Raw genomic sequence first — 14,852 nt, forward strand, 5'->3', positions numbered from 1 at the left:
CTCTTTTATCTCCCATAATTTCTATAAATAGAAACCAGCTCTAGACTTTTAAGGAGTCTAGGTGTATATATTTTTTTTCAGCTGGAGTACTTAGTAGAAGATTCTGTGGGATTCATATTATACCAGATAAGGAGGAACTAGGTTTTTGATTTTCTGCTTTTAACAGAACAGCCAGAATTGTTTATTGGAATGTTTCAATCTACTTTTATATAGTGATTGTATCCACTGATGATTATTGCTGGAATCCATTATCTCATTGAGGCTTGCATGATGGTGGTTTCTAATTGTATTTTTCGTACTACATGTGTTAGCCACAATTTATCTAAAAATATAACTTCCTTACATCATTTAGGACTATTTGGTTGCCCTGAAATACAATTTATACAGACAAGCAAGATAAATGACTATTTCTTTTTCTACAAATTGTCAGTGTTCATAGTAACTAATGCCCTAGTTATCTCTAATAGTGATGAGTGGGGCTAATATGGTTTGGATCTGTGATCTCCCATCCAAATCTCATGTTCAGTTGTAATCTCCAATGTTGGAGGTGGGGCCCAGTGGTAAGTAATTGGATCATGTGGGCAGATTTTTCATAAATGGTTTAGTATTGTCCTCTTGGTACTGTCCTCATGATAGTGAGTAAGTGAGTGCTTGTGAGATCTGGTCATTTATAAGTGCATAATACCTTCCCCCTTGCTCTCTTGCTCCTCCTGCTCTGGCCATGTGAGGTGCCTGCTCCCCCTTTACCTACCACCGTGATTGTAAGTTTCTGGGGCCTCCTCTGAAGCTAAGCAGATGGCAGCATCATGCTTCCTATAGCCTGCAGAACTGTGAGCTAATTAAACCTCTTTTCCTTATAAATTACCCAGTCTCAGGTATTTTTTCATTCTCTCTTGTCATTATTAAGTCAAAGATTTTGATATATTCACATATGTAAACGAAATGTAGCCATAACTTTAGGTTTACACAAAAAAATTGCAGAGAATTCCCATATACTCCATACACAATTCTCCCTATTATTAACATCTTACATTAATGTGGATCATTTACCACGATTAATGAAACACTATTGATTCATTATTATTAATTAAAATGCATATTTTATTCGTATTTCCTTAGTTTTTACCTGATATCCTTTTTCTGTTCTAGGATCCCATCCAGGATACCACATAACATTTGGCTGTGATGTCTCTCCTTAAGCTCCCCTGGGCTGTAAGAGTTTTTTAGACTTGTTTTTGATAATCTTAACAGAGTGCTGGTCAGATATTTTGTAAATGTTCCCCAGTGGAATTTGTCTAATATCCTTTTCATGATTATACTGAGATTATGGATTTCTGAGAGGAAGACCAAAGTGGAAAATTCCATTTCATCACATCTTATCAAGGATACATGCAATCAACATAACTGATCACTGTTGATGTCCTTGATCACCTGGTGGATGCAGTGTTTTTTAGATTTCTGCAGTGTAAAGTCACTCTTTTTTTCTGCCTTTCCATATTGTATTCTGTGGAAGGAATTCACCATATGCCATCCACATTTAATGGTAGAGTATTACAAAATTATCTAGAATTCTTTCGCATGGGAGATTTGTCTCTATTTTTGATCATTTATTTCAGTAAAGACTAATGTATTTATTTCATATTTTAGATTGTAATCAATCACTACTTTATCTTATTGCTTAAATAGTTCCAACTTTGACTTTTGGGAGCTCTTTCAGTGAGTTCCTGTGTCTATTTGACATACTCCTATTGCTGTGAATTTTTTTGTTGTTGTTTGTTTGTGAACATTGCCTTACCTTCTGGCACTACTAGATGCTCCAGGCTCATCTTATAAAGTTCCTTCCTTAGTTCTGAATAAGCTCTTTCTCTAAGGAGCTCTGGTTCCTCTTTTTTTTAGAAAACGGTATTAGAAACCAAGATCTAGGTGCTAGATATGTTCATTGCTGCTGGAATTATTGCTTTTAAGCTCTTAATTCATTTTGATTCTCCAATTTTTCTATCTCTGTCCAAAGAAAGCCTCTTTAAGTTGGCTTTAGTGTTATTCTTAAATAATTCCACAGGACTTTAATTGCTTCCTTCTTTTCCTGCCCCAAAAAAAGGCTCCCAGGCTCAGTTGGTGTATTTTTTCAGATCTGGAATTAGCTATTGGTCCTATTGTGGGAAATGATATTTAGGCACCAAAATCTAGGGGCCAGTAAAAGAAATTGGGCCAGAATTTATTTTACTGGGTTCTTATTGCTTCTTATAGTGAACATATTTAAGAAATACATATTTTTGAAAAAGAAACACATGTTCATGCTGATTTTTCTAATTTCTTTAATTTTATACTTTTATTTCTTTTCTAACACAATGAAATTCTTAGTTTTCAGTGTAAGAGAAATATATGTGTATTGGGTATAGTTAGTATATATAAAAAATTATATATATATAGTATGTCTATACATATGTGTGTATGTATTTTTATGTATAATCTTAGGGTATTAGTACCAAAATTACTATCGGTACTATTACAAAGAAACTGAAATTACTTTTGCACCAACCTAATGCTAACAATAAAATTACTGAACAAAGTTTCACATATTTTTACAGCTCTGTTTGTCTTCAGAAAATATTCCAATGTGGAGATGTAATCAAATATTGTATTCTAATGTCATGTGATTGTTTTCTTTGTTATATTGTTTTATTAATTTTGTATACAACTACATTTATTTATTTTTACTTATTTTTAGAGAAAGCTCTTTTAAATTTTAAAAATATGTACATTATTTACATGATTCCCAAGCTGAAACTGTGTAGCAAGTTATATCCAAAGAAATCTTTGTATTCCTGTACCCTTCACGTTGTTTCTTCTCTCACGGTATAGGTAACCATTGGTATTTGTTTGTTTTTGGTTTTCCTTCCAACGTTTTCTTTATCAAATTTTCTGCACCTTGCTTTATTTTAACTTAAAAATATATCTCAGCAATTACTCCATGGTAATAAGAAACCTCCTTATTCCTTTTATACATTGTATAATATTTCCTTGTGTGTTGTGTCTATGCCATAATTTATTCAAACAATCCTCTATCGATAGGTGTTTGGATTTTCTCCAATCTTTTACCATCACAAATAATGTCTTGATGAATAATCTTGTGCATTTGTCACTCTATATCATTGCTAGCGTGGTGTGTTTCTCTTTTGTAAAGTAGGGATAACAAAAGTACTTTGTAGATTTGTTTAGAGCATAAAATGTGATGTGGTGTATGGTATGTTTGGTGTAATGTCTGGCACATGGTCATTGCAGCTGCAAATATAATTATTATTAAGTTTAAAGTGCTACAATTCCTGTTTTAGGGTATTGTGGAAACACATTAGAGAGCTGTTTAATCCCAACTCTGTGTGTGTGTGTGTGTGTGTGTGTGTGTGTGTTGGACACAATGAGTGTGAGTAGGAGTGGGGAAGGTTAGATAGAAACAAATGACACCTCAGCTGAGGCTTGAAGGCGAACAGATTTTTTGGATTAGGGGAGGACGTTCCATGCAAAAGAAGCATATTGGAAGGTCAGATCAGGAGAAAGAACAGATATTTTTGAGAACTTCAAGAAAAACTTAGGTTATAAAGGAGAGGAATGGTGACTGATGACGTAAAGGTAAGCAAGTGGTTGGTACTGGAGGGATATTTTTTGCTCCTCAAATACTTAATTCTGAAGGTGATGGAGAATTAGTAAAGGATTTTATGCAAAGAAAGGACATGAGAAAATTTTTATTTTACAAAACTCATGCCAGCATTTCCTCTGTCATGCAGGAAATTCAGGCAAGAAATATGAGGAACTAAACTATGGCAGTGACTGTGGACATGGAAAAATTATCCCCAGTTCACTCTTGGGACTCTTTCATTTCTGACTTTAGGACTGCAGCCTCTCCCAGTTCTCCATTTTTCAAAATTTCTTTGCTTATTCTTCCAGCAACTGTCCTTTAAGGAAGTCACTTCCTAAGACTTGATTTGAAGTCTCTTTCTAGCTCTATACTCTTTTGGGGTGCTCTCATTTACTCTCATGGTTTCAAATGTTACCTCTATGCAGTTCACTTGCATATCCGCATCTCTATTTCTAACCCAACTCTTTCTAGAATTCCAGATTCATATATCCAACTGTTAGCTAAACATTTCCAGTTGTATTTCCTCTAAACATTTTGAACTTAGCATTTTTCAAACCAGCATCATCTCCTGTCCTCCCCTCTCCTCCGGCCACTCCCCCAAACACAAACCTTGTCTTTTTGGTTTCCTTCGTCATTACCTGCTTTACATTGTCATTGAAACAAAAGCATTCCTTATATCTTATCCATACACCTCACAGACATCTGTGCCTCAGGTGCTGTCTCATCTGTGGTCTGAGTCTAACTTTTCTATCTATTTCCTCTAACACAGCCTTGGCTCTGGCCTTCATCACTCCTCAATTGTACTACTAATTTTCATAACTTCAATGGTTTCTCCTCCTTAATCTTTTCCCTCCCTCTACTTATCTTTTACTACCAGAATGGTGCTTCCAAAATCTGCAATGGATTCTGATTGTCTTCAGAATACAGGCCATGGTCCTGTGGTGAGACATTCGGAACTCTGTGGCTGCCCATCAATCTACCTTCTAACTCTGAGCTGCCACCATACTCCATGAACATCAGGAAGCTCAAAAAACATTCCTTGTGTTTTCCTTCAAGCCTCTCCTTGCATGATTCCTTGGGTGACAGTGCCATTCTTCCTATTATTTCCTCTCCAAGTCCTCTTTACCTTTCAAGTCCCAGCTCTTACGTCCCCTCCCCAGTGAAGCCCTCTTTGAACCAGTCTCTTACCAGCTTTTAGCATAAATTGACTCCTTTCTCCTCTGAACTGCAAATCATTTATAAGAACCTTGACTTTGCCATCTATGGCTATAATTGATCTCCCTGTACTTGATTGTATATGTGGGCATCCCTTACAAAACTATACATTCATAAAAACCTATCATCATCCCTTATATACGGTGGTGCTCAGAGTATCATCTGGAATTATTTAAATACAATCTCTTGTAATTCATTATCTTTAGGTCAAGAAGGTACAATCAGCATAATGAAATTGGTTAAATTCTGACAATTATGACCAAACATTTTAACACATTGTACTGAGTACTTAGTAGGAATCAGGCAACATGCCCAATGCTTTATATATCTCATTTTCTTATTCATCCTGACTGCCCTATGAGATAGTTTCTGCTATCATGTCCACTTTATCAAAGGGTAAATTAAGATTTAGGGACACTAATTAAATTGCCAACATCATAAATCAGTAAAAGGAAGAAGTAGCATTCAAACCCAGCTGAAAAAGACCTGTGCCTTAGACATATCAGATGCTTTCCTGCTCCAACACTGTCAAATGGAAGAACTGGTGCATAGTGTGAGTTCAGAAAGTCATTAAATGTCAGTAACCTGGTATGAGTTTGATGGGGTTCAGAACATAGTACACCAAAATATGGCACCTCAGCATTTGAGAAAACAGTAGAAGCAGGAATATTATTCTCATCTTCCCTGTCCCTTCTCCCCTGAAACAGGTCATAAGACCCTCATTCTAGAGTTGCCCTTCCTATACCTGGAAGACACAGGGACACAAATAACACACAAGAACACAGGGACACAGATAATAATGTGAACAAATAGGCCTTGCTAAGTACCCCCAGTTTATTACCGTTGGATCATACCCTCTTTGTTCAATCACACTTCTCCATGACTATCCATTTCTTCATCAAAACTGGCATTAAGCGGCTAGGCACGGTGGCTCATACCTGTAATCCCAGCACTTTGGGATGCTGAGGCAGGCAGATCACTCGAGGCCAAGAGCTTGAGACCAGCCTTGCCAACCTGATCGAACCCCATCTCAACTAAAAATACAAAAATTAGCCGGGATCGGTGGGGCATGCCTGTAGTCCTAGCTACTTGAGAGGCTCACACAGGAGAATCGTTTGGCCCCAGGAGGCAGAGGTTGCAGTGAGCCAAGATCGCACGACTGCACTCCAGCCTGGGTGACAGAGTGAGACTCTGTCTCAAAAAACAAAACAAAACAAAACACCAAAACTGGCATTAAAAAATACAGTTTTTCCCATTTGTGTATTCAATTCTTATGGTTCCCATGTCACATAAAACTTATATTAAATAATTTTGTATAATTTTTCTCTCATTAAGCTGTCTTTCGTTATAGGGATTTCAACCATGAACTTGCTGATGAGCCAGAGAAGGTAACTTTTCATCCCCTACAAGACCTGTAAGTCCAAAACAAAGTTTTGTGCATTTTCTGGCTAAGGACAATAATTCCTGTAGTGGGAATATTAAAGACAAGTCTAGGAATACCATAAAATGATAAAAAAAAAGTCAAACTTGGAAGAAAAGTTAGACAATTTGTTTATAAAGAAATATTCTGAATTTCCGAGGGATTTCCTATTACTTTTAAAATTTACATTTTCTGAGATACTCTTAAGATAATACTTAAAGAAGATGGAGTAGTAGCCCCAAGAGAGAAACTCCACAGACTTTAAATGTTGGTGCATTTATTCAGCAAACATATTAATAAATATCCATTCTGTACTAGGTGCTGTAAGAAGATACAAAGTGGGATCAAATGTCTACATATTGCTTATAATCTAACAGCGGGGATAAGAAATATACTCAGCAGGTTACAAGAGCTAGTGATAACTCATCACTGCCTTAGAAGGGTTTCAGTTCCAGCTGCAACTTCCATAGGAATTCTATGGAGAGAGAGAAAAGTCTCTATGTTACAGGGTATAAATAGATTTTTACTGAAGACAGCAACTGGTGGCAAAGTTATAGAAATACAGTTTTGCCAGGATCAGACTTACATCTCAAATAATTACTTTAAATCTCTTGAAAAAAAATCATTTTGTAAACTTCAGTGTCAGTCAGTCAAATAATCAATATGTCCAGTTTGGTTAGAATTGTATAAGAAAGTCATACATTTTTAAAACATTTCCACTATTCCGATAAATTACAAATGATGAGGTCTGCCAATAACAAGCATCTAATTATGTTCAAAACAAAAACCTTAACTTGATCTGGTTTGCAAGTACTTTCTGAGGTAGTATGGATACTGCCTGGTGTTCAATAAAAGGAACATACTGTCTTGTTGAACTGAGAGCAATTTTGTGTTCCGCCTTCTACCCTGCCAAGAACTAGCTGTTCTTGAGACTTAGCACAAGTCCTTCAATCTCTTTTTTTAAGCCGAGTAGCTAGGTGATCTTTAAAATCTCCTCTGTCAGTCAAATTATTTCATTTAATATCACCTTATTTAAGCCCATGCTAACAAAAAAATAGTGAAGAGTTCTCTAATTTGTGCAAGTCTATATAAAAGCTAATCATTGTGTGACAAAAAGAAATAAAATGCTTCCATTCTTAAAGTCAGACCATACCTTCCTGTGGCTAATTTGGGCTTTGGGCAGTCATGTTAAGAATAGGCCTGCTTATGCCTGCAATCCCAGCACTTTGGGTGGTCAAGGCGGGAGGATTACTTGAGGCCAGGAGTTTGAGACCAGCCTGGGCTACATAGCAAGCATAGTGAGACATTGTCTCTACAAAAAAAATAACAAAAAAAGAGCCCATCATAATGTAGTCCCAGCCACTTGGGAGGCTGAGGTGGGAGGATCACTTGAGCTCAGGAGTTTGAGGCTGCAGTGAGCTATGATCATGCTAATGTGTTCCAACTTGGGCAATAAAGCAAGAATCTGTCTCTAAAAAAAAAAAAGAAAAGAAAAAGAAAAGAGCTTTATTTCAGAAATGAATAAATAGAACAGAATTTATTCATCTAACAAATATTTATTGAGCACTTACTATGTACCAGACACCATGTCAGGTGCTGAGGAACACGGTAGTGCACAAAGTCTCTGCCCTTGGCGAGCTTCTAGTCTAGAGGAGGGAAGTTAAGTAAATGAATGTATTAGGATGCTGCAGTGGGGCTTTTACGTCCTTGTGTCTTGTCTCAAAGGTGATAAGGACATAAGAACTACCAAGTAACTCTATGTCCCTAAGGAAGGACATGTAGCAGATGCCAAGGGTAAACACTTCCAGCCTATAAAACGGTGGAAATTAGAGAGAGGGCAAGAGCAAGAGCCAGAATGAGAGTGTGTACATGAAGAGAAAGGGAGAATGAGAATCCCTAGGAAAAAGTTTTCAGGAGCTTTAAGAAAGCCAACTGGAAGGCTTGACAAATGTGTCCTGGAAGTGGAGGACTACTGTTGCCTCCTGCCAACAGACTAGCGGTAGGGGTGCCCCCGCCTGGTATCAAAGAAAAATGGCGGTCCTGGAAGAAGATTTGCAACCAAGGTGCTGGATAAGAGAGAGAGAGTTTCCTTGTGGGCCCAGTGGCGACAGAGCCCAAGCACACTGCCTGGAAGAACAGAAGGACCTCCAAGAGGCATGAGTGAGGTGGGTTGCTGGATGCCCACAGGCTGAGGGAGGAAAGCCTAAAGACAGCGCGAGGAGTGGCACAATCTACCTTAGAAAGGCACAGAGAGAGTTCCGCTTCTTCCTCCCCGCTAACAAACAAACAAACAAACAAACAAACCCCAAACCCACAAGAAAGCATCCGGAAAGCAAGGGATGATTGTACCGTGCTCTCTGTTTAGAAGGAATCAAAAGCATATCATGACTGCATCTGCACCCTAAGCATGTGCTCTTTGCCCACAAACTATCTTCCGCTTCTTTCATGCTGGCTGGTGAGGGTCCAGGAACTTGAGTTAGAACATGCTGGAGCAAGCTGGACATGCTGAGCTCTGCACTCAAGGCTTCCTTGCCTGCATCAGACCTGAGCTGCAGACAGCTTTAACTTGAAGGATCTTACAAATTGTACTTATTTCATTGGTCTAGCTATTTTCAAATCTGAAATGAGACTTTTCTAGTGAGGGGGCCAGAAAAGCTATGGGACTTGCCCATGATCCAAGAGGAAAAATACACAGAGAGAAGGCTTAGAACGACTGTCTGTGAAACAATACAGTTGCTTCATGAGCATAAATCTTGTTCATTTAACAAAGATTGTCCCACATTAGTCACACAGACACACACTTCTATTATAAAAGATCAAAAGGCATTATAGTGAAAATGTAATAATACATAAAAATGGGGGCTTAGGCCAGACATGCAGACCACTGCTTTAAGAAACTGAATGTAATGAAGAAACTGAACATGGCTTTTCTTTCTCTTTCCCCTACCCCATCATTTCCTGTTCTCTATTGCCTCATTTATTTCTATCATTTCCAGCACTTGGGGACGTTTTTAGTTTAGTTTGATTACATTCAGTCCCACGGTGAGGCTATGTAGAGATAAATATATCTGTAAGTCAGAAATATCGCAAACCCGAAGACGAATAATCGCATTGCCTTGTCATGTTGCTCTTAGTCAGAAAGTAGTGTCTGAAAACTAAAGAATTACTCTTAATATACAGTTCTCTTCTAGGGACGGTATTTGATGTTAGATCTTTGGTAACGTTGTTTTGTGGGAAAGGATCTTTATCTTATGTATCACCTTCAAAGGAGAATAAATAAGAATGAGCAAGTTGAAGAAAACTCAAGGTGAGAGGTTTCTTTTTCAATAACATTAAGTAGAAAATGACAGCATATAGATACCAGTGTGTCTTCTTGTGGGTTTTGAAAAATTTAGAGTATTACAACAGGCATTTAATTGCCAAAATATATACAACTTTGATGCTCAACAATGATTATGGTTATAATATTTATTAGAACCTTCAAGTGCCCTCTCAGATTGATCTTCTGCATTTATTCATCTTTTCTCACTTCCTCGGACCTCTGACAGTCATTGGAAGAGGTGTCTATCCTTGTGATCAAGGTCATTACCTCCCATGGCCTTAGGACTCCTCCATGACCTTTGCTCTATGGATAATTTCCTCTCTGTTCTACAGACTCATTCTCTCTCTCATGGCTTGTGCTCAGCCTGTTAAAAAAAGGATTAAATCTCCGTGGGTCCTAATATTAGAACAAAAAACTTCCTTGACTTTGCATCTCTGTGTAGCTACTATCTAACCATCCCTGTGTTAGCAATCATTTCCTAGCAGTCAAATTCAACAGACAATTTTCAGTTCATATTTTACTTATGACAATAGTAGTTATAATAACAACCCCCCAGAATTTTAGAACCTTGACAGAATAATTTATTTCTTGCTCACATCATAGTCTGACATGGGTGTTTTTTAGGTGAGGATGGCTTTCCTCTGTGTGATGACTCAGGGACCCTCTCTCTTTCCTTATTGTTGCTCTGTCATGAGTTAGGATCTTGTAGTCCTCTGCTTCCAGCTCTTAGAAATGGAATAAGAGGACAGAGGTGGCATACCTCTCTTTCAATTGCCTTGGTACTCACATTCTATTGATTGAAACTAGTAAAATGGCACCACCAAAATACACATGAAGCTGGGGAATGTATTTCTTGCTGGGTCAGTGGCAACTTTTTACTAAAGAAGGAGAAGCATAAATTTTCAATGAAGAAGTGGCTGTTGGCCGCTATCTATTCTTGAAACTGTCTACCCTTTTACATCATTTTACAGAACTCTTTCCTGTCTCTCCTTTTACCTTTCTGACAATGCAGCATCTTCTTTCTATTCCTTCCTCTCACACTTCACTGCGTGTCAGAACTCTCTATGATTTCCACCCTATTCTGCCTTCTCCACACAAGCTTTTACAGATTCAACTAAAATCTGCATACTGATTGCTCACAAATTTCTATCTCCAACCAACTTCTCCCTGGAACTTCAAACTATTAAATATTTTTTTTGGACACATCTGCTGGAAAACCAATAGTCTCCTTGAATTTGCTGTGTCTGAAACTAAACTCTTTATCTTATCTCACTCTCATCTTCAAACGGAATCCTGCTTCTGCATTAACTAGTTAATAACATTACCATATATTTAGTCAACCAATATAGAAACCTGGGAGTCATCCTAAAATACTGTTTGTTTTTCACAATTCTCTCCCTTCCTATGCCCCACTTCCCATTAAAAATCAACCTCTAAATAGCATTCTTTTGAAGTATTTTACAAACTATTTCATCCACTGTTTTAAGAACCTTATTTTATGTTAATAAAATAGTTATTTATTATATTCCTCTTTATGATACAAAAGCAGATGCATATACTGTGATGGTAAATTTTAGGGGTCAACTTGACTGGATCATGGGATTCCCAGATAGCTGGTAAAGCACTATTTCTGGGTGTGTCTGTAAGGGTATTTCTGGAAGAGATCAGCACTGATTCAGTAGACTGAGTAAGGAAGATCTGCCCTCACCCAGTGAGGGTAGGCACCATCCCATTGGCTAAGGCCCAGACAGGACTAAAGGAGGAAAGGCAAATTCTTTCTCTTTGTTCCTCTCTCTCTCAACCTCTCTCTCTCCTGGAGCTGGGACACCCCTCTTCTCCTGCCCTTTGACACCAGAACTCCAGGTTCTTTGGCTTTTGAACTTTACTTGCATCAGCTCGCCACCCAGCCCCTCAGCCCTTCAGCCTCAGACCGAGAATTACACCATTGGCTTCCCTAATTCTGAAACTTTCAGACGTGGACTGAGCCACGCTAATGTCTTCCCTGGTTCTTCAGCTTGCAGATAGCTTGTCATGAGTCTCTCATAATTCTCCTAATAAACCCCTTTCATAGATGTATGTGTACATGTATATCTATATCTCGATTTATATCTGTAATTGTATCTCTATATTGTATCTCTATGTATTTCCTATTGGTTCTATCTTTCTGGAGAACCCTAATACATAGACAATATTGTTTAAGAGCATTTTAAAAGACAACAAATTGGCTAGTGTTTGAAAATTTGAAAAATAAAGATTAGTTAAATGAGAAATTAACTAACTAATTAACTAATGTTAAATAAGAAATTGGCTCATAAGGTTATTGAGGCTGAGAAATCCCATCATCTGCAGCCAGTGAGCTGGAGACCCAGGAGACTCAATGATACAGTTCCAGTCTCACTCTAAAGGCCTGCGAACCAGGGCAGCTGATGGTATAAATTTCAGTCCAACTCTGAGTCTGAAAGGTAGGAGAACAATATGCCAGCTTAAACACAATAATGCAGAGATAAGTGAAATCTCCCTTACCCAAATTTTTGTTTGATTTAGGCCTCCAGTGGATTGGCTGAGGCCTGCCATCCAATTTTCCCCATGGGAAAGGTAATCTGCTTCTTTTAGTCTGCTGGTTCAGATGTTAATCATATCTAGAAACACCCTCATGTACACATCCAGAATAATGTTCAATCAAATATCTAGGCACCCCATGGCCGAGTCAATTTGACACATAAAATTATTACACTAATATATTGTGAACATTTTCCATATTATTAAGTATTTATCAAAGCCATGATTTTGTTCCTTGTATAATCTTAAATTTTATAGATATATTATTAATCATTTAAAAATCCCCCATTGCTTGATATAAAATTGTTATAAATTTTTACCAACAGAAAAATGTAACAAACATCTTTGTATTCATATCTTATATCTTTGCTTCCATATCTATCTATAGTGATATGTTGTGGAATTGTCTGTCTGCTCCTCTTTGCTTCCTTTCAGAAACTCCCCCTCCCCCATTTAGTGTGTCTCTGATGGGGCAATTTAGCCTAATGCACCACCCCCACCCAACCAACACCACCACTGGAGTGGTAACCAGATCAAGTTAGACAATCAGAATAACCCATTCTCATCTCTCAGGGATGGTTCAATGATGGGCATGGGTACCACACCCAGTGATATGGAGTGCTCCCTGAGACTTTGTCGATGGAACCGTCATAGAAGACGGATTTATTACGTTGGGATTGCCGAACTGTGAGGATGTGATGTACATCCTTAGCCTTGAAGATAAAATGTTTCCATGGAATGAGGTGGACGTACAGAGAAAGGAAAAGTTAAGAGATGCAGAGAAATACAGACTTCCCTGTAACGTTATTGATTCCTTATTCATTGTTGCCTATAGAAAATTTATTCTTGGAATTCTCAATTACTTAGACTAATAAGTCCCATTTGTGTGTAGATTATTGTGAGTTGTAGATCTCTCATTTTCAACTGAAGGGGACAGGTTTTTAGAAATTAGATTACTTAGACATAGGTAATGAACACTGATTAAATAATTTTATCAGATTACTTTTTTAAAACATTGTATTAATTTATATTTTTAATCAGCAGTTTATTAAAAGTAATAATAAAACAAAAATAGAAAAATAATAGAAATGATAACATAGCATTAGGAAGAAATATTTAATTAAGTACTATTATATACCAGGCACTAAACCCAGGGTTATCTTTGCCAGGGAGTAAATCATACATATGTTTGCTTTCCATTCATATATATACTCATTGTTTACTAAGGGCACATTGAAATAGACATTAATAAAATGGGCCAAGAGTCTTAAATATAGAGAATAAATCATATACGCTGCAATTTATTGTGTATGCCTTTGTTTTTCTTTTAAACTTTTAAAATAAAAATAGCTGGCTTAGCCATTGTATGCTAAAGAAAATAAATGTACAACAAATAAAACCCAATGTTTTTGGAAAGGTAATGCTATTTGTCATAACATGTAAATCTCTGTGACCTATTACTACAGAGACTACACTTATTATTCAAGCTGGAGCAATTGTAAGAATGAAAGGGAGAGCTCTTAATAAATACACTGGGACAAGCAGTGTAAACTGAAACTGTTCTGTGCATAGTGGGACATATAGTCACTTGATTTCATACAATGTCTATTTTTTACTTAAATAAAGAGATGCTGTTGCCTTGGCAGACATTTTGAACTCTGACCCACACAATTATTTGTGGGTCCAGAGACTTTCATCTCTGACATGTGGCTTCTAAGGGTACACTGGGTTTTGCCTTTGGGGAGGATTTATGGATCATGCCTGGAAATGAGGCAATCATATTCACCCACATTCTGTTGGCAAGAAATCAGTCATTTGGCCACATCTAAATACAATGGTGGCTTCAAATTGTAGTCCATTTAAATAGCCAGGAGGAAAGGGAAAATGGTTCAGTAATAGCCAGCCAGTATTTTTCCATAGCTTAAAAATAGAACATTTTAAATAATCTTTGTATGTTTACAGAAACATGCAAAAAATTGGATCCAGAAGAAATACAACTGTAGGTTGATATTATATTTTATCTCTCGAACATTGCTATTCTGATATTTCTAAACTAGCCCTGAAAGAGATTCAGTTAAAATATGTAAGACAGAATTTATCTCCTATTAGATTACACTGTTCAAAAATTCTGTCACATCTAATTTTTATCAGAACCCATGTGCCTAATCCCATTTTATTTCAACAACTCTATATAATATAAAAAGCACAAGATTCCTCGTCAGAAAGATCTGAGTCACAATCCTGATTGCTGTTTATTTGATGAAGGATCTTGAAGAAGCTACTTAACATTTTTAAGCCTCAGTTTCCTGTCCTATAAAATGGAAGCAAATGCCTATCCTAGAAGGTTGTGAGAATTAATTAAGATGAATACTTAACATGCCAAGTTTAATGCTTCCCCCATAACAGATGGTCAATAAGACTGATCCCTTTCTCCTAGAGTAGTTAACTTCTGTGGGATTAAATAATTGCTACTCCAAACAACCGTCCCCTCTCTCTAATTAATAAAGCATGTCAACTGGAAAGACTTCATTTTAATCTGAAGTGCAGACATTTTGTAGTTGCTAAAGTGTTTACAAAAGTTACTCTTCTTCAAATACAATTTAAAAATAATTTAGTGTAACAAATCCTATTCTCCCCACCTCTCTAATTTTGTATGATGACTTCACACATTGAGTTCATTGTTCAAAAGATTTCTGAGATGT

At 37.1% G+C, this 14,852-nt stretch overlaps 1 long non-coding RNA gene across 3 annotated transcripts in view; it reads left to right on the top strand.

The window, feature by feature from the left end:
• Nucleotides 1-1,158: 1,158 nt before the first annotated feature.
• LOC129526412 (uncharacterized) overlaps nucleotides 1,159-14,852 on the top strand; it is a 48,057-nt gene continuing 34,363 nt past the window's right edge. For 2 of the 3 annotated variants that reach the window (XR_008671084.2, XR_010130608.1), the window contains exons 1-2: nucleotides 1,159-1,212; nucleotides 6,201-6,263. This is a non-coding gene — a long non-coding RNA (uncharacterized lncRNA). Of the gene's footprint in view, nucleotides 1,213-6,200; nucleotides 6,264-8,749; nucleotides 9,577-14,852 lie in introns of those variants that run through there. The other variant, XR_010130609.1, reaches the window with a different exon arrangement.

The sequence above is a fragment of the Gorilla gorilla genome, chromosome 14, assembly GCF_029281585.2.
Source record: "Gorilla gorilla gorilla isolate KB3781 chromosome 14, NHGRI_mGorGor1-v2.1_pri, whole genome shotgun sequence".
Classification (NCBI taxonomy): domain Eukaryota; kingdom Metazoa; phylum Chordata; class Mammalia; order Primates; family Hominidae; genus Gorilla; species Gorilla gorilla.